Genomic DNA, 20,667 nt, shown 5'->3' on the forward strand with positions numbered 1-20,667 from the left:
TCTGTATATTAGTGTTTTCTTTTTATTCGAAAAACGGCGACACTTTGCAAATAAAATTTTATTTTAGGCATGCCATTCGCAGCTAAATCTAGAATACATTTTTTAAATTTTCTGATGGCATCAGCCAGTTTTATTGATTTGTCCAAAAAAGCGTTTTACATCGGAAATAGTGCGTCTGGAAGATATATCAAAATGTACTCTTGTAAATTATACTCTATACCATGAAAGGAATATGAGTCGATACTGCAAAACCTTGGTCTCTTGCATTATTTTCAACCATCTTATGAACACACGAAAAAAACACATTTTGTTTTGCAGGGAGGTTGAGCGCAAAAAAAGTTTTGCGTGAAATACTTTTTCTTTAGCTATTAAATTTTTTTTTTTCGCTTCTTTGAAGATTCTTGTTTAAATTGTTCAGGTAACTTAAAAGATTTGCCAAAAATGCTAATTTCAAGAGTCAAATAGGGTCAGAAAAACGAAAAGCATATTCAGATTTTGCATCTTGTAAGAAGATTAACAATTCAGTTCTAAGTTGCAGAACTCGTGTCAATACCTTTGATTTGTATAGCCACCTCTAGAGGCACAAGAAATAAGTTTCTTTAGCAAATTATTCGAATGCACTCTTTAAAATATTGTTTGATTTCTTTGTATAATGTTCTGAGACTGAAAAAGTAGAGTTTTTTTCCGACCACAACTGTTAAAGTGAATTGAATGACCCCAAAATCGAAGGAAATTAGGTCAAAAGAATTTTAAATAACTCAGAGTATGCCAGAACAAAAAGAAACAAATTATAACACAACTAACAGCTACAAATATTCTGAAAGAGGACCAAAAGGATTTCTTAAAACACCACAAGTAGATTAGCCCGTGTTTCAACTAGCGTTTTGTTTTGCTTTCGATAATGAGTAATCAGTCATGTTTTTTATTTGCTTTGACCATTACAATAAAGATCTTTCATTTTAGTGCATTGGTAAATAAGAATAATGCAATAAAATTTTGACAGTTCCAGTTCATAGAGAACATGATATTTAAAACTAAAAGTTGTAACTCTAAGGATTTTAAAAATAAATAAAATGGCAAACACTGATATAATGTAGTCGAAATATCTGCATTAATGGGCCTCTAATGTTACATATCTGTCTTAAAATCAAACCATGAAGATTTGAATAACTAATTTTTCATTGACAGTTAGTTGTACAATGTCGTTGAAAAGATACTTTTCTTTTGAAACGAAAGACAACGCCAAAAATCTACTGGAATAATATTTTTATGAAGTACTGTATATGAAAGCTAAATCAGTAGTTAAAAAATAGTTTTACTCCATGCTAGAACTACTTTTGGAATGACTAAATGACTTTTTATTGTTTCTTTTTAAGAAAATCTGAAACATTTTCTGATAAAGTACATTCATTTAGCAAATTCTCATCTGTAAATATGAGCACGTGTTGATATTCGCCGTCTTATTCGTCAAGAGGCTATTAAATATAATTTATTATCTTAAGCCAGACAGATTCTCAAGTTACTGATCCAAACTTGCCAGCATTTTAAATTCAAATTGTATCGTGTTGATTTTTAAGTTAATATATCGTGTTATATTTATGCTATAGTTATTGTTAAGTTATTTACTGGTCGTGTTATTTTTTAGAGTTTAGTTTAATTGTGATATAATGATTAAATTTCAAGAAATTCTTACACTAACAATTTCAAAAGTAAATATTTTTAAAAATCATATGATACACATCAGTACGACCCTGTTTGGCTTTCATGTGCTTCTATTGACAATTGGGAATTTGTTAAATGAATACGGTTTAATATTCTTCATTTAACGTAAATTCACAATTTCAGTAAAGAAGACTTCTTTATCGTTTACTTCTTAAAGAAACCTAAAGCAGTCTTAGTAATATTCTTCCTTCAACATAAAATCACAAATGCGGGTAAAGTACTGAGAATAATATATATTTAAAATTGTATCTAGAAGTTATTTAAAGAAGACAGACATGAATAGCAAAAAATGAAAAACTATTACGCTGATATAGACCTAAATTGCCGAATAACATTACAACTTTCGCAGTACATAGTTCTCCAAAATAATTCATTTAAATATCGTGCCATTGTCTGATTCCGCGGCTCCGAAAGACCTCCCGTCCCCTAAATTTAGTTTACCATTGTCGCTTGCTGTCGTTTATCCAATTATTTTATTATTTCTCTCGATGTCGAAAGCACCTCGAGAATAGGGGCCCAACGTGTCGAAATTGGAATCTATTTCACTGACATCTAACGAAGTTATCAGAAAACTAAGTTGGTAACACGGCAAACAGATGCGTCAATTGCTTTTTTGTTATACGCGTCCCTTGAATTTTTAGAGCTTGATTGCGAAGAGGACCTAGAAGGCCGGGTTAATCGGAAATAGCGTTGATGAGGTTGAAATTAAATTTAATCTTTGGAGGTTCGATTGAGTTTGAAAATTTGCTTTTTGTAGCGTCAGTTGGAGGAACATTTTAATCATGTTGTATATTTTTTGCCATTAAAGGATAAAAGAAAAAATACATTAAAAATAGATAATAACAACTTAAAACACATTATGGTCTTTAATATTAAGGCGAAAACCACTCAAAGCTCATAAAGATAATATAAAATACAACAAAATTGTTAGTTTAAGTTTCAAGAGCTTACACGCAGCTAAGTTAACTGACCAGTACATTTCTATTTGTGTGAATTACGACATTCATTGTTTGAACCCGGACTCATTTATAAATTGTACCTTGAAATTAAGGAGTTAAAACCCTCAGTAGTTCTGCGACTTTAAATCGGTAAAACAGTTTTGAAATTATTTAATTCTCATTCTTCTAAATGAAGTAAATTGTCCAATAAACGCATCAATAGAGTGTAGCAAGATCTGGTATTACCAGTACTGAAAGAAGAACTCACTTATACAAACACTAATGAGTTACGGCACCAAAATTGCAAACGTATCCGATTTCAAGCTTAAGGCTTCAGGATTTTCAAAATTAAGGCCAAGCAAATTAATAAAGAAATTTGAATTGTGTCTTTCCGCCAATCATCAATATTCATAGGTTAAAGTTTTTAAATTTTCCAGAATTTTCTAGTTTACTCCGATTAAAATTATTTTGTTTTACTTGGTTGTTACGAGTATATCAAGTATATCAAGTGACTGTGACGATCAGTGACCCTCTGAAAGAGATAAGTACACACTAGAGATACACTAACATACGAGGGCAAAATCTGTTCTTCGGAGAAGCAAAAATAGGTCTGTGCACGTGAAAAGAAAGAAACGAGCGTGGACAAACACTACTAGAATTTCTGTTACAACAAAATCTATACCAGATGAATAGTTTATTCTTTAAAAAAGACCACAGAAGATGGACGTGAAAAAGCCCAGATGGCAAGATCAGAAACGAGATAGACTACATACTCAGTGACAAAAAACATATACTCAACGATGTCATAGTCCTTAATAGCTTTACCACAGGCAGCGATAGAATGGTAAGAGCCAAACTAAAATTAGACTTAATAACATAAAGATTTAAAATGATTAGGAAGAAAGCCAACCCGATATGGAACGACCCAACAAATTTAAATGAATACCAAGACAATATCAATAAAATCCTACAGAATGAATGCATAAATAATGTAAATACCCTAAACGAAAATATCGTAGAAGCTATTCGAAAGGCTCAAGTAAAATGCCGCCCTAAAAGAAGCCAAGACGAAAAAAATACCATTGAAACAAAGCAACTAATGGAAACTAGAAGAGAAATCAAAGAAAACGAAAGCAGTGACGAAGAAAAACTACAAAAAATAAATAAATAAGTATCAAAAGCTATAAGGAAAAATTTAAGAAAATTTAAGAATGAAAAGGTCCACCGAACTATAGGAGAGAATGAAAGTCTGAAAGTCCTGAGAAGACGACTAAACAATGGAAAGTGCGAAATACACAAACTAAAGAACAAAGAAGGAGTCACCATATCAAATAGAGAAGAACTACTACACATAGTTGAAGACTTCTATCAAGAACTATACACAAGTAAAGAGAAGACCAAATGAACTTGGAAGCCTCCGCATCACGCAAAATCATCAACCAGGGTTCAGAGCTCATGCCAAAGATCACACAAAGCGAAATCCAAGACGCAATGAAAAATATGAAAACCAACAAATCACCAGGAGAATATGGAGTCGCCATATAAGCTATAAAGATGGGCGGACGTGCCCCTCTCAAACAAATAAAAAATTTTATTAACCTTTGTCTAACAGACTGGCATTCCGAAAACATGGAACAATGCAGTAACAATTTTACTACACAAGAAAGGAGACAAGGCGCACCTAGAAAACTATTTACCAATCAGCTTATTGAACCACATCTATAAAATTTTTACTCGAATAATTATATATATATATATATATATATATATATATATATATATATATATATATATATATATATATATATATATATATACCCGGTATTTAGGCGTTCCACGCCCTTCCGGTAGGGATCTATGGAGGAGTATCACCTAGCCGCAAGCCCTTATCTCTTGCCGTACTGCTCCACCATAGGCCGATCAGATACCAGCATATTCTAGACTAAGCCGCAGATCCTTTTTAGAATTTTAAACTACTGCGTTAGCCTTTTTGTTTTCTATTCACCGGGCCGGGGATTTGAACTGACATCTCTCGCATTGAAGCGGAGGAGAAGCCAGCCGCCCAGCCCGCTTGGCTATCCGATCGACTCGAATAATTATAAGATTAGAAAAAAAAGTTGGATTTCTACCAGCCCCGAAAATAAGCTGGCTTCCGCTCAAAATTCGAAACAAACGGCCACCTGTAGTAAAAATCTTAATAGAAAAATTGATAGAATATAACAGATCGCTGGTACTTATCTTCTTAGACTTTTACAAAGCCTTCGATACCGTGGAAGTAGACAGCATTGTAACTGCTTTAAACAATAGTAGAATAGACTACCGGCTTACAAAGTTAGTACAAACATTGTACCAAAACGCCACAATGTGTGTAAAACTACATGATACCAACAGAGAAACTCATTTACAGCGAGGTGTGAGACAGGGTGACACCCTCTCACCTTCGAATACGCCTTTAAAATGCTAAAGTGGGAAAACAGAGGAATAAAAATACACGGGGATATTACCGAAGATCTGCGTGAAGCACAACAAATGCTACAAGAATTAGAAAACGTATCTTCAACAATAGGTCTAAAAATGAACATCAGTAAGACCAAATTTATGACAAATTTGGTTCCCAGCGAACACCTAACCATCCAAATCAAGTGGTAGAATTGACAAAAAAGTACATATTATATCCTGGTCATGAAATCAGAATAAGCAGGACAATCAGACCTGTGAATTTCAAGAGAAGACAAACGCAGCAGAGGACGACCACCAACACGCTGGATGGACGACATTAAACGAAGACGCTCAGAACCGTGAAGAGTGGCGAAAAATGGGAGAGACCTATGTCCAGCAGTGGACATAAGAGGTCACATGATGGTGATGATGATGATGCACGTGAAAGCGACAAAGTATCAAAGATTTGTTGTTAAATAAACACCTGTTGAAATAAACGGTACATTATAAACATACCGATTCTCTAAAAAAAATATTTAAAAAAATATCTTATGTCATAGATTAAACGATCGAGTTACGGATATAACACAAAAGTTATTTTGTACTTATGTTATTGATTTTAGAACAAGTAACAGGTGTAATGACATTACGGTCGTAATTCAAAGCGGCTTATAGAATAATCCATCATTCGTAATCGTCCCGGCGACAAGGGGTTTCAAGAAAGGGTGCTATTGCCCCTATTACATGACCAGCATCAATTAATTTATTAGTACTAATTATTATAAATGGTGGGAGTTTGTCAATATTTGTTTGGTTGAGAGAATCTTTTTATGTTTATCTTATAAAAAAAATTAAATAAAATACAAAAAGACTATGCATTGTGAATAAACAGATATTTTAGTAAAAGAAGTTTCCGTTGTTAAAATTATGAAAAAAAAAATATGAATTAAGAAGAACAGTTTTGTTAATTTTCTCAATCAGATCTAATTTTGATATTTCCGCGACGCAGACCGCGAATTATGTAGTCAGATGGAGTTGAGAACGATTTAGGGATACTAAAGATCAGAAAATGACAACACGTTGTCAGAAACCGAACAGAATGGCGACTAATCTTAGAGCAGTTCAGAATTCATAGAGGATTGTCGAGCCAAAGATTTTGATAATGAAAGATCCAGAAATAAGGACAGTAATCGAACCACAGAGAATACTATATTTAAGACACAGGATGGTAAAGGAAAGAATGCCGAAACGGTGCTCACATAAAAGCCAATACAAGAGAGAAGGAAAGCTAGGCAAAGAAAGATATGGAAGGACGGCGTAAGTGAAGACTTACAAAAAAGTGATATTGAAAATTGGAAAAAAAGCGTTGGACAGAAGTAAATAGAAGGAAGTGGTTAAGAAATGTATCTACAGATTATAAGAAATATTAAATGTATTTTATATACTTAATCAAAACAAAATGAACATAGTAATTGTAATGGCAAATGTAAACTTTTTAGCTCTACGCCTTTAAGACCTGTTGAGCTTTATCAATAAATACCAGCTGCATAGTAACATAACGTTATAGATAACTCTATAATAGTGAAAGATGGTACACGCGATCAATTTGATACCGACAACGAATTTGATACCAAAATAGGCAATAATCTAATCCCTGAAATGAGAAGAAAAAAAGATTTTGAATAAAATCCTTTATAAAAAGGTATATAAAAAACCCAGTTGGGCTATGTTAAATTGGCAAAACGTTTTCGGAATAAGTATTCCATCATCAGTACCAAGTTAATACATGGATGTAGCCACTAAATATGGGGTTACAAACCCTTTAAAAATTGCTAATTTAAATTTAGTTTACATAATGTCTGTTTTACAATTTAGATGGTAAAGTTACCGTTGGATTGGTAACATGGTGACATATGACTCTGCAATAAGTTGCAAGTCCTGAGACGGTATGTCTACGAGGACTTCAATAAAGCAACTGAGTCGCAACTCAGTTGCTTTATTGAAGTCCTCGTAGACATACCGTCTCAGGACTTGCAACTTATTGCAGAGTCATATGTCACCATGTTACCAATCCAACGGTAACTTTACCATCTAAATTGTAAAACAGACATTATGTAAACTAAATTTAAATTAGCAATTTTTAAAGGGTTTGTAACCCCATATTTAGTGGCTACATCCATGTATTAACTTGGTACTGATGATGGAATACTTATTCCGAAAACGTTTTGCCAATTTAACATAGCCCAACTGGGTTTTTTATATACCTTTTTATAAAGGATTTTATTCAAAATTTTTAATATATGGTATACAGCCAAACACAGGAACTTAGTTTCCTTGTGAAAAAAAGATCTTTTTTATAATAAAACAGACAATAATAAATCATCGCAGGCCATGCTCAAACAATAACCTCAGCTACAACATAACATTTATCGCTGCAACGCATAATAGACATCCACATCCACACATCAACAAAGCTACAGTTATAGAAATAGAGACGGAAAATCGCATGCACAGAGAGGAAACGGCATGAGCAGAATATTTTTGGTGTGAATGAGATAGTGATTCGTACTTCCTACAAAGCTTTCGATAACATATATGCTCATACTTGCAGAAAGGCAAGAGATAATGTCAACGTTTCGCCGTGTGCGATGGGATGTATATTTAGCAGTTGAGGTAGAGAATAGAGTTGGAATGAATCGTTCCTTTTATTGAGTTCATGTTTTGGTATTTAACTCACTATTGACTTGACTCTTTTAATTCGTTACTTGGCACTGTAATAGTAAATAGGATAAAGTAAGCAAAATGAATATATTATTGTTTAAACATGCTTCCTATTTTTTTTTTTTTTTTGTATGAACTTTTCGCATTTTTTTGTATTTTTGTATTTTACCAACACTCCATTATTTTGGTAGTTATTCGTCACATCATATTTTGTTATACAACTACCTTGTATACCTACCGACTGAATAGTGTTATCACAGTGCCTATGTCATTTTTTTATTTTTCATTGTATCTTGGATTTTTTGTTGAGATTGGACTGGACCAATTTGGAGTTCCTCACTATTCCATCCCGGAATCAGGAGTCCCCCAGCAATACATTACTGGGTTTGCTATAATATTACTTATATTATTTTTAGATGTATCAGTTACATTAGTACGATTGTTACCATATATATTGGTCATAGACGGTAAGCGGTTGTGCGAACATAATTCGGTTTCCCCATATATATTTTCTCGTTAATTGTCGGCCATTTTAACAGCTGCCAAGTGATTTATGTTACGTTTGGACAGGAAGACCCGAATCAGTCTATCTGCCTTAGTGCACAGCAGTTAGATACGTGTCCATTCACTGTATAGTGATTTTGCAGAAAGGTCTTGCTTTGCATGCTTACAAAATCCAACTTATGCAAGTACTGAAGGTATATCATCACCTAGCCAGGTGTAGATTTAATAGGTGGGTCCAAAACGAGATTACTGTTGATTTCAATTTTCATAAGCGAATTTTTTTTACCACTGAAGCTCACTTTTGGTTGACGGGCTACGTTAATAAACAAAACTGCCCTATTTGGAGTTAAGCTAATCGTCAAATGTAAGACAAATTATTACATCCAGGAAAACTGACTGTTTGGTGTGTTTTTTGGTCTGCTGAAATCATTGGACCATACTTCTTCAAAAACGATGCTGGCCAGAACGTTACAGTCAATGGTGACCACGATAGAGCCATGAATATTGTCTTTTTCAGTTTTTCTAAATTGAACAACCAATATGTACAGAAGCTGTTAAATTTAGATTTATTATTATTAAGATTTATTAAAGGAAACGTTTAGTAACCACATAGTTCCACGTTTCGGACCATGGATTGGCCTCCAAGATCGTGCAATTTAACAATGCTAGACTATTTTATGTGAGTATGTGTGAAGGTGCTAGTCTACGCCAATAAGCATAAAACAATTGATCACTTGGAAGATAACATTCGCCGCGTTATTGCCGATATACGGTGACAAATATTGGAAAAAGTGATCGAAAATTGGACCTTTAGATTAGACTACGTCAGAGCCAGCCATGAGAGTCATATGGCACCAATCATATTTAAATTATATTGTCAAAGGATTATCTTTTAAATAAAGTCAATTTAAAAAATTATCTTTGTTTTATTCCATTTCAAAGATCTATACCTCTAAAAAAACAACATTTACCTACATTTCACCTAATATTTTAAAACCTTTTTTAAAAAAATAAACAGGTTTTTATTATTTTTTACTTCGTAATTTACATTTTATTAGTCTATTTACTATTAAATAAGTATCGTGCAGGGGGTATCTCTTTAAGATACTGTTCTATTTTAATTGAAAATTTATAAACAAGCTACCCTAGGAAGTTTCTTGTTAAAATACTTCCCTATTTTTACTTGTATGTAGCTTATCAAAGCTACTAGACTAGAATTGTCAACCAATTTTAAAAAGTAATTAAAAAGTAATAATAAAAGTAGTAAATACAGAAATATCATTTATTTTTCTTATTGTAAATAGGGTTCATAGTATTAGTCATATAGTTATTAAATGGGATTACACATATAATATTCTTTTCATTTTTTTACAGGCACCCTAAGGATTTATTTTTTTAAAATATTTCAAAACTCTGCGAAGTGTTATATATACTTCCCTGGTGCCCAAATCTTTACTTTCAATAAGGATTCTTCACACCTTGTGTATTACTTACTTACTTACTTAGTCCTAAGCCTTTCTACCGTTAGGTGTAAGGCTGGTGGGGTTAAGATTTGCACTGTTGTCTCCATGCTATCCGGTCTTGTGTTAGATTTCGTGGACTTTCCCATGTTAATCCTTTCTTCTCAACTTCTTTTCTGATTTCGTCTACCCACCTAACTCTTGGTCTTCCTCGTTTGTTTTTCCCTTGCATTCTCGTTTCAAACACTCGTTTTGTTAATCTTATATTCGACATTCTACACACGTGCCCGAACCATCTTAGTTGCCCCTCTACTATTTTTTCGTTTATTGGTTCTAGTTTTAGGTTTTGTCTGATTGTTTCGTTTCGTATTTTGTCTGTCCTCTTTCTGTTTGCTATTTTCCTCAGGAACCTCATTTCCATAGCATTGACTCGAGATTTTTGTCTCCCAGTCAATGTCCATTACTCGCTATTATAGATAATTGTAGGTCTAACTACTGATTTTACGACTGCCGTTTTTACCTTCTCCGGTATTTCTTTTTTCCCCAAAAATGTTGTTTTTATAGTGTTAAATAAGCTTTCTGTTCGTCCCATTCTCTCATTTATTTCCATGTCTTGTTTACCGTTTGATTCAATTATTGCTCCTAGGTATTTAAAATGTTCCACTTGTTCTAGTTGTTTTCCGTTTAATTGTATTGCGTGTGTCTTTCTCTTATTTGAAATTATCATTGTTTTTGTTTTCTCTGTATTTATTTTCATATTTATGTTTGACAGTTCTTCTTCTAGTATTTCAAGGTTGTTCTGTAGGTCTTCTCTGTTTTCTGCTATCAAAACCATGTCGTCTGCAAATAGAAGCTCTGATAGTTGAGTCTGTTTCATTTGCCAGTATCCTAATGTTAGTTTTCTCATTCTTCTCTTGGCTTTCTTTATTGATTCATCCAGTACCACTGAGAACAGCAGTGGGCTCAATACGCATCCCTGTTTGACGCCTTGACTTGTAGTAAATTCTTCGGATTCTTTGTTGTTGGTTCTCACCGTATTTGTATTATTATTGTACATATCCTTTATTACATCAATTGTTATCCTGTCAACTCCTCTTTCCTTTAATGTCCTCCATACGTCCTTTCTTTGTATTCTGTCAAACGCCTTTTCCAGATCAATAAAGCATATATGTATTTCTCTATTTTTATTGATTACTTTTTTACTTATTTCTCTTATTGTGAATATGTGGTCTTGCGTGCTTCTGTCCTTCCTGAATCCACATTGTGTATAGTTGGTTCTATTTGGGTTTTTATTCTTGTTTCTATTATTCTTGCGAATACCTTCCCAGGAATACTTGATATAGTAATACCTCGGTAATTATTACAGTTTCTTTTGTCGCCCTTTTTGTGTATTGGTAGTATAATGTCTTTCTTCCAGTCCTGTGGTATTTCTGCTCTCTTTATGATATCATTCATTAGTTCTTTCATGCTGTCCACTCCCTCTATTCCCATGAATTTTATCATTTCCGGGGTGATATCATCCTTGCCTGGTGCTTTGCCTAATTTAACTCTTTCAATTGCCTTTTCTAGTTCCTCTGTTGTTCTACTTTTTGTTCTTCATTAATTTCTTGTATCTCCACTATGTTGTCTACGTCTGTACGTGTATTACTATTTTTTCTTAAATTCGTTGTTTTCTTGTTCAATATTCTGCTGTCTTTTACAGTCATGCAAATTAACCGATTCCATCCTTGAGCTTTCCAGTGGTTACGGTCATGCATTATGGCTCTTTAATTCCTTTAGCCGTCTTTTTCAACTTTCCTAAAAAATTTTAACATTGGACCTAACGTAGTGCACACTTTTTTTGTTACAAGAGCATGTCAGTCAAATCTAAAGCAGGATTCTTAAGTATAGGTAAGCAATTCATAAATTTGCAAAGTACATTTACTGGTTAATTTAGAATGTTAGACGTGACAAATGCAAAAATGAAATAAGTTTGATGAAGTAAAAGGTTTTCTCAATATCAATTTTGAAAATATTTATTTGTCTTGGGGTAAATATTAAAATATGTTTATCTATACTTCTCTTCTCAGTCTGTTATAATCTTCTTCTGGTATTACTAGAGGTTTGCGATAACTTACTTCATCAAAATCTTTGTAGATAGTCTTTTAACTAGCTACTTACACAAGAGCTTTGAAATTCTTTCAATTTCAATCCTTACTTCAAAGGACTTCTTGATGGATGTATCTCCATAGGTAGGGTTCTTAAAGTGACCGTTAAATGATGAGGATACAGTTGTTGAGCAAATACAGCTCCCGAGAAATAAAACACGTGACTTAACAGCTTATAATGACATATTTAAAGTAAAGCATATTAAATAGCGATTTGAGAAATACCCCAATTTTACATGATTTCAGCGAGCGAAGCATCAGACACGCCTTGAGTTCTGAATTACTCTGATACTTTACTACTGTGGTGTAAAAATTATTTTCGAGATGCCAGACAGCGGAGTGTTGTGGGGAAACTTGACCAAATGACTGTGCTAGACTGAGAATGATGTGAATATAAATTGAATATAAAGCTTTATACAATAGATAATATTAAGTATAAAAATATTTTTATTATTTTATATTTTAAAAACTAATATGTTCGTTTCTGGAACAATCTTATCTATTCCGCGCAGCTCTTGAACTAATTTTTAACGTTCATACTCGTCCAAGCTCGGATATTGTGAAGCTATGACATTATTGTTTTACCTACTTCTCTTCATCTTTCCTTTAATTATAATTCGTAGCAGGTTATATTTCTCATTATATGGTCATTCTTTTCTTAATCGTTGTTATAAGTTCTACCTTTCTGTTTATGGGGTTCAATAATCTGTTCTAATGATAAACACAAATTTGTGACTAATTTTTTCACGTAAATTTGATAAAAGTTGATCTAGTTAATTTGATTTCCATTGCGATATCGTTATTGTGCAGCGATTCAATCAAATTCGACCCATCTCTAGTAAATAACTCGAATAATATTTAATATTAGCGTACCAAAGTTGCCTTTATAGTGAGGGGAGTATATCTGTCAATATTTACTTAGATATAACGTAAAATAATTACTATATTGGCACAGTGAAGTATAAAGCACGGCATATTTAATGACCAAATCGACAGCACTCAATTAACTGGAATTATCCTTAATAGTGCCAAAGAAATTGGACGCTCGCAACAATAAAATCATCATAGTAAACTGTCTGATAAAACTAAAATAATGCTAAAACAAAGAAGGGAAATGAAAGTAAGCAGCAACATACTGAGAATACAATACTTAGACCTTTATAAGACAGTAAGAAAAAGTATTAAGGAAGTATAAGAAAATACAATGAAAGACTGGTAGAAAATGCAATCGAAAACAGGAAAAACTATAAGAAAACAAGAAAAGCATTAGTCATTGGAAAGAAGCAAATCGTTGCTCTAACAAACGAAAACACCATAATGACATACAGAAATGAAATAATACAACTCGTAACTAAATTTTACAGCGAACTATACAAAGCCCCTGACACACTGAAGAAGTAATCAGTAACCAAGAAGATGTACCAGAAGTCCTTCCGGAAGAAATAGAATTGCCGATTACAAAAATAAGAAGCGGTAAAGCAGCTGGAATAGATGGCATAACAGTGGAACTGCTTAAATACGCTGGCAATAAAACCTGGAAAGTCTTGGCAAGCATATTAATAAACGCATTAGATGCTGCACAGCCGAGAGAACAAGCTGGCTTTAGAAGTCGATTTACTACCATAGATTATATTCATACACTTCGAGAACTAATGAGTAGAGCTAAAGAATATAAAATACCGCTAGCATTAACCTTTATAGATTTCGAGAAATCTTTCGATTCTATATATACCAAAGTAGTAAGAGAAGTTTTGGCCAACCTAGGCATTGACAAACCGTACATAGAAACTTTAGCAAATATATACAGACAAGCAAAAGCTGAGGTAAAAATTTATGAAAACACTCCAGAATTTCTCACTACCAGAGGCGTTTGATCTCTCTTGTCGTTTCCTCATTGCTGAGGATCGTGATTTCCTACAATGCGGGCTGTCAATTCTCTCCATCTCTTGCGATTTTGGGCTGCTCTCATGGACTCGGAAAACGTCTCTCCAGTGGCTTTCTGTACTTGATCTGACCATCGGATAGGTGAGCGTCCTCTGCCTCTACGTCCTTCTACGTTTCCGCACACAATTAGTCTTTCTAAGTTGTCATTGTCTCTTCTCGCAATGTGGCCAAAAAACTTTAAAACATTTGCAAGAAACTGAGAGGAGAGTCTGGTCTGAATGTTTAGCTCTTCGAGAATCGACTGATTGGATCTGTGCTCCGTCCACGAGACGCGTAACATTCGTCTCCAGCACCACATTTCGAATGCGTCAATCCTTTTCCTATCCTCTGATTTTATTGTCCATGTTTCGGCACCGTAACTGAAGATTGAAAAAATGAGTGTCCGTACCAGTCTCATTTTGAGTTTTTTGGATAAAGAGCGGTCCTTCCATATTTTTGACAGTCGACTCATCGCGTCCTTGCCATCCCTATTTTTCTGCGAATTTCCGTATGGGAGGAGGCTGCATTGCTTAAGGAAGATCCTAGATACGTGAACTCGTCTACTTTCTCGAATTGATTTAGGGCGCCTGTTGTTTGGAGGATATTCGCGTGGTCCACAATCATGATTTTTGTTTTCTGATTATTAATCTCAAGCCCACACTTGTTGCTTTTGGTTTCTACTCTCTTTATCAGTCTCGACATCTCCTCTTTAGATGTTGCTATCAGTATTGTATCGTCTGCGAATCTTAAGTTTGAGATCTTTTTTCCTGCAATGGAGATGCCGCCTCTCCATCCATCGAGTGCGTTCCTCATTATGTATTTTCCAATTAAATTGAACAGGTCTGGAGATAGTATGCACCCTTGTCGTACACCTCTGCTGGTTTTGAAGGTATCAGATTGCTGGTTTTCAATTCTTATTTTAACTGAGTTATCTTCGTATAAGTTTTTAATTAATATTGCCAAATGATCTGGAACTCCCATCTCATGAAGAACTGTCCAGAGAACTTCCCACTTCACACAATCAAATGCCTTTTGGTAGTCTAGAAAACAGATTATTATTGGAATTTTAAATTCGCGGGCCTTTTCTATGAGCTGCCGCATATTAAGGATTTGCTCTCTCGTACCCTTCCCTTTGACAAAGCCTGCTTGTTCTTGGGGAATTTGTTTGTCTAAGTATTGTTGCAAACGGCGTTTAATGATTCTTAGTAATATTTTGCTTGGATGGGAAATCAGTGAGATGGTACGATAATTACTACACTTTGCTACACTTTTTTTTGTTTGATAAGGAGGCGTTTGATAAGGAGACGCAATATCACTAAAGCTCTTTACTGCAACTCTAGAAAATATATTCAGCAAAATGAAGTGGCAGAACAAAGGAATATCCATTGATGGAGAATACCTTAGCCATCTAAGATTTGCAGACGACATCGTTCTGATAGCTAATAATTCTGTAAAACTACAAGAACTTATAAGCGACCTAAATGCAGCTAGCAATGAAGTTATCTTAAAAATTAACTTGACAAAAACAAAAACCATGGACTACGAGCTAGTGAATGTCCAAGATGTAATAATAAACAACACTGCACTTGAGACAGTAGACGAGTATGTATAGTTCTTCTTCTTCTTCTTCTCGTAGCACTACAACCCGGGGTGGGTTTTGGCTGACTGCACAACGTGCTTCCATCTGAAACGGTCATCCATAATAGTTGGGTAAGTGGATAGCCCCATACTCCTCCTGGAATGACTGTTGGGTGGATCGAGTAGCTTAACAGTCTTTTTTGCCGGTCTCAAGCCCGGATAAATGAGGAGGGTTAAGCGGAAGGCAAACAACCGTCCCTTATAAAAAACAGTCTGTTATGAAAACTGCAAGTTTGTAACGAATATATTTTTGCCTACCTCAGGGTAAGAATATGTGGTAGAAAATTGGGGACAGAAACTATGGGGGCGAAGATAAGGCAAGAAAAACAATCGTTACTTGTGCGAACGGCACTCAGGGGGTTGTTGGAGAGCTGGGGTAGTGGATAAGTGAATGGCAAGGGGGTTGAGATTGGGGTAACTACCAAAATATGAAAACAAAGGGTTACTTACATAAACCTCCTGGACAAATGGACAAAAAAGACAAGAAAAAATACCTCTAGCTATTTGAAAGGAAAGGACGCCGCTTCGAAGAATCCTAAACTTGCCGGATTTAGGAAAAATATCCCTAAAATAAAAATACATAAAAGGGTTAGGAGATTATTCTAAAATAAAGCAAACAAAGTAGTTCAGAGAAATGGAATAAACATTTATTTCTGTCTCAAACAAACAGTTATCAAACATAAAAATGGCACAAAAAATATACTATATAAATAGTTGCCAAATACAGAATAAAAAACTTACATGTGTCCGTTTACAAACTTCGTTTACAAAGGGGTTGGAGATACTACAAAACTTACAAATGTTGTCGCACTGAGATCAACCTTTTTTTTTAAACAAACAAAACAAATGAATATCGAAAAGAACAAAGCTAGCTGTCATATGTTAACATTACATAAAAAAAACAATTAAAATGACAGCTGTTAAACCATAAAATTTACAATTTATTATTTATTACAAATCCTTTAAATTTTAATGAAAGCAATTATTGTTTTAGCAAAAAAATGTCTGTCTTTACTTTAAAATTAAAATGTTAATTGTTACCTGATTTCACTGTTTAGCACTTAACTTTCAAAACAAACTTGTTAACATCTATGGGACTGGAGCTGCAAAGGACATAACTCTCAACTTGAATAAAAATAAACCATTTCCATACGTAGGCAGGAACGATTGGAACAGAAACTTGATGGAGGAAATCAAGCTGTCGACGGGGACATTCTATATAAACATTTTCCAAATTTCATCAGTGCCGGTGTACTGCACAAATCTTATGGGTGATTACTCTGATCTAAACTGCCACATTGCATAGAGTATCATCACCTTAACCGGTCTTAAGATATTACACAAAAAAAAATTGAATCGACTCGCGATTCAAAATCTCTTCTGTCTGCTCTGCTTGGGGCTTAAATGTCGACTCAAAATGCCTTACATTTTACAAATTGTAACGCAAAATAAATTTCCCTTTACGTCTCACAGCTAGTTTTTGCTTACAAACTTAAAACAAACAATCTACCCTTTTTTGACCTCGTTCTTAGCAACGAACCGACAAAAAACTTCTTGAGTATTTACTTTTAAATTGGTTAACTGAAAATTTTTACCTCACAATACATACAGAGAATAGGGGAATATTAATATAAACAAAGACAAAAAAAATATTCTCAGTTAATACGTATTAGAAAAACCGTATACCTGACTTGCAATATTATATTAGGGGACTCGAAACAACTTTTAAATATTCCAGTTTATTGCGTTTTAACGACAAAAGACAAAAACAGCTGAATACCAAAACTTGATATTTAGAATTTCAACTTAAAATGCCATAATATATTGATCGTTTTAAAATTCATTTGCAAACAGAAAAACGAAAATATTCCACCAAATTTAAAACGCTACAAGTTTGCCTCGGAGTATGTATACCTAGGACAATTAGTACATAAATCTGGCTCCTTACTTCTAGAAATCAACAGAAGAATGAAATAGCTTGGACATCTTTTGATAGAAATACAGTTATATTCAAATCGAAAATGCCAATCTACCTGAAGAAAAAAGCATTCGATCAGTGTATACTAACAATCATGACATACGGCTGAGAAACTTGGACAGTAAAGAAAGAGATAATATCGAAAATCAAATTCACTTAAAGGTCAATGGAGCGATGAATGCTAGGTATAACAAGAAGAGATCAAAAAAGAATAGAATGGTTTAGACAGAAAACCAAGGTTATTGATGTAATTCATAGAATTAAATCTCTAAAATGGCAGTGGGCGGGACATTTAGCGACAAGAACTGACAATAGTTGGTCCACTAGAATTACACTGTAGTATCCAAGAGGCGCCGTGCACGGCACCTAGGTGCAGTATCCAAGAGCACTGTGGTATACAGGTTGAACGAATTTAAAACGGAACATACGAAATCAATGTATTTCGGCTCAACTCTGCTCTAGGTGGTTGGTCAACAAAAGGTTGTCAAATAATTATATTATAAAAATCCAATACTTCAGCGGGCTGCTGTATTCTGAACTCATTCAAGAACAAGTCATAACTCCACCCAAACAGGTTGCCTAGAATCACTGTGAAAACTAGACTACACAAGCAGTTATTATGCTGTCAAACCACCTATCGCTTAGTTATAGTCCAAGAGATAGAGCCGAAATTTTGAACTGATCAGTAATATGACATTTCTCTATTGGAATATATTTATTGTAACTGGGTTAAGACTGTGCCTTACAGGCGGACGCCGCTCGTGGTACAGGGGGTGGCTATACAGGGATGAAGTTGTCATTTTTTTCGGAAAAATTAACGATCGGTAATATGGCTGAAAATTTGCCCAGAGTAAGATCTTGGTATAACTAGACGAAATCCCAAAGGGCGGACGCGAAAGTGGATACATAAGGGGTGGCGGACAGCTGGGTTGGTACAGATCGCCATAAAACGGGGTCAAATGTACCACTTGCCTGCGCATTTTAGTTCTCGGTAACAATTTTCAAACTGATTTTATTATGATATTTATATACCGATTGATTTAAAATTTGTATGCTCACTTCTGTTACTATTCTGAGAAGCGTCAAGTAGAGTTTTCCAAAAAAACTTCCGTAAATGAAAATTTTCGTATTTTTTTGAGGTAAAATCTAATTTGTAGAATCCTTTCGATTTTCTGTAAGTTATACCATGATTTTTTTCCAAAAATTTTCAAACGATTTTTCCAATAAGAAAAAAATTTAGAAAAACTTTTCTAAAACATTTGATAAAACTCTACGTCATCGTCTGAATCTTTTATAGAATATTTTGTAGTTTTAAAATGATATTATGATAATGTTTTTTTTCAAACTTAAGTCATATTTACTTTACAAATCACATTTTTTTCTTAAATATAAATATTTTACGAATTAATTTTTAATTGAATAAATGTTTGATATTTAATATTTTATTAAATTAAAGTAATTTTATAATGTTAACTATTAAATATTTTTGGTATAACAAATAGTAATTTTACTTATTTATTATTACAATAAAAAGGTATTTAAATTTATATTGCATAAATAATGGTTGTTCAGATATAAGAAAAATTTGATTTATTATTACATTAATAATCAAATACAAAATATATTATTTCTATTTATCAATAGGTAAAATTCAATTTGTAGAATTTCTTTAACATTTTACAAATAATTAATAAAAATCAATTTAATCAATTTTTTAAGTTTTGAAATTTACTTTGTAGATATTTTCAATATATTTTTTTTAACTTTTAAATTGATTGAACTTTTTTTTCATTAGTTAATTATAATTTTACAAATTCTGTTTGGACATTAATTTTGCATCATTATTATTTTAAAATATTAAAATAATAATGATGCGCGTTCCATTTAGATCAGTAATTCTAGACGCATGCGCTAAATGTATTAAGTATCAAGATGCTTTTATTCAACTTGGTGAAACTGACTTCGATTGTAATGAAGTTTTTGAAACCTTAGAAACTTTCATATGTCACTTATATGGAACAGGACTGACGAGAACAATTCCAAAAAGAAAAGTAAACGATGTCAGATTTTCACTATTTAACCGGCAGTATAAGTTGCATGATGTGAACGAGCCTTTAAAAAAAAAACTAAAAAATTTCGATGCTTCAAGCTTACCACCATGTCAAGATGAATTACACCAACATCTACTCCGAGCTCATTACATTTCAAATATTTGGACAAATGCTCATAAAAAAGTACCAACAGAATTGATTGTTGAAGAACATGGTTGGGAGTTTGAAGATGAAACATATAAATTCAAATGGTTTAGTGGACCTTAGATGCCAGAGTCAGTTCGAGAAGTAGTGATTGAGAATGAAGCAGATAATGAATGTGATATTATTGAAAGTGAAAGTGACGAAGATGATGAATGTGATGACATCAATGAGAGTGAGAAAAATGAAGAAATTTTTAAAGTTTTTCTAATTCTTAACTTCTAATAAAGTATTTTTTTTTCTTATCGGAAAAATCGTTTGAAAATTTTTGGAAAAAATCATGGTATAACTGACAGAAAATCGAAAGGATTCTACAAATTAGATTTTACCTCAAAAAATTACGAAAAGTTTCATGTACGGAAATTTTTTTGGAAAATTTTGAGGAAAACTCTACTTGACGCTTTTCAGAATAGTAATAGAAGTGAGCATACAAATTTTCAAATTAATCAGTATAAAAATATTATAATAAAATCAGTTTGAAAATTGTTACCGAGACCTAAAATGCGCAGGCAAGTAGTACATTTGACCCCGTTTTATGGCTCTCTGTACCAACCCAGCTGTCCGCCCTTTTGGATTTAGAGTTTTTAGGGGCTAAATAATGAGCCATGAAAATGGTCGACATATTACTTATCGTTAATTTTTTCCCAATAATTTTTTCCCAAAAAATTGCAATTTCACCCCTGTCCGCCACCCCTTATGTATCCACTCTCGCGTCCGCCCTTTGGGATTTCGTCTAGTTATACCAAGATCTTACTCTGGACAAATTTTCAGCCATATTATCGATCGTTGATTTTTCCGAAAAAAAATGACAACTTCATCCCTGTATAGCCACCCCCTGTACCACGAGCGGCGTCCGCCTGTAAGGCAAAGTCTTAACCCAGTTACAATGAATATATTCCAATAGAGAAATGTCATATTACTGATCAGTTCAAAATTTCGGCTCTA

The 20,667-nt window shown here is 33.6% G+C and overlaps 1 protein-coding gene across 1 annotated transcript in view; it reads left to right on the forward strand.

The window, feature by feature from the left end:
* The window catches only part of LOC140435297 (EGFR adapter protein-like), a 651,983-nt gene that overhangs the window by 145,124 nt on the left and 486,192 nt on the right, over nucleotides 1-20,667 (forward strand). The gene's annotated exons all lie outside the window — the stretch shown is intronic.

The sequence above is a fragment of the Diabrotica undecimpunctata genome, chromosome 2, assembly GCF_040954645.1.
Source record: "Diabrotica undecimpunctata isolate CICGRU chromosome 2, icDiaUnde3, whole genome shotgun sequence".
Classification (NCBI taxonomy): domain Eukaryota; kingdom Metazoa; phylum Arthropoda; class Insecta; order Coleoptera; family Chrysomelidae; genus Diabrotica; species Diabrotica undecimpunctata.